The sequence below is a fragment of the Calidris pugnax genome, unplaced genomic scaffold, assembly GCF_001431845.1.
Source record: "Calidris pugnax isolate Ruff unplaced genomic scaffold, ASM143184v1 scaffold103, whole genome shotgun sequence".
NCBI lineage: Eukaryota > Metazoa > Chordata > Aves > Charadriiformes > Scolopacidae > Calidris > Calidris pugnax.
The window spans coordinates 17,871,154-17,871,770 of NW_015090990.1; the positions used below are offsets into that span (position 1 = coordinate 17,871,154).

Below are 617 nucleotides of genomic sequence, written 5' to 3' on the forward strand. Positions count from 1 at the left end.
CGCGAGCAGGAGGAAGAAAGGGGGCGAGGGGGTGGGATGCGCGAGGGCCACGGCGGCGCCTCGTGCTTCGCTGCCTCAGGGAAGGGAGGCCGGGCACGGTCCCCCCGACCCCTCTCCCGCAAACGGCGCCCCCCCAAAACCTCCGCCGTCCTCCCTCGCCCAACCCGGGAACCCCAAGCCCGACGGCGGGTCCGGCCGCCGCGTCTCCCGCACGCCGCTCCGCATCGCGGGGAAGGTGTTGTCCGCTACTGCCGACCGCCACCGGCTCCTTCACCTCCTCCGCAACCCCTAACCGGCCCCCGCCGGCCCCGGGCTGGCCGCCACCCTCACCGCAGCGCCGGCCGGTTGCGGGGGAGGGAATGTAAACAAATGGGGTTTTATAGCTACCTCACTCGAGTGCCGTGTGCATCTCCCTCTCCGCTCGGTACCAAACCGCCGCGGCGCCTCCTCCTCCTCCTCCTGCAGCTCCTGCCGCCGCCGCCGCTACGCTATTCACCAACCACGGCTACGCCAGAGCCCCAGCGCGCTCTCCACACTCACCCCCTACGCACCATGCGGATCGCGCTGCACGCGCGTCTCCACAGCCCGCTCTACCCAATGCGGAGCCATTTCCTCCT

General features: G+C 71.2%; 1 protein-coding gene across 3 annotated transcripts in view; it reads right to left on the reverse strand.

Annotated features, from left to right (window-relative positions):
* Window positions 1–617, reverse strand: part of SLC39A10 (solute carrier family 39 (zinc transporter), member 10) — an 84,996-nt gene that overhangs the window by 37,620 nt on the left and 46,759 nt on the right. For 2 of the 3 annotated variants that reach the window (XM_014954370.1, XM_014954367.1), the window contains exon 1: window positions 388–517. The exons of the other annotated variant lie outside the window; for it this stretch is intronic. The gene's annotated coding sequence lies outside the window, so the exon portion shown is untranslated. Of the gene's footprint in view, window positions 1–387; window positions 518–617 lie in introns of those variants that run through there. 3 annotated transcript variants of the gene reach the window in all.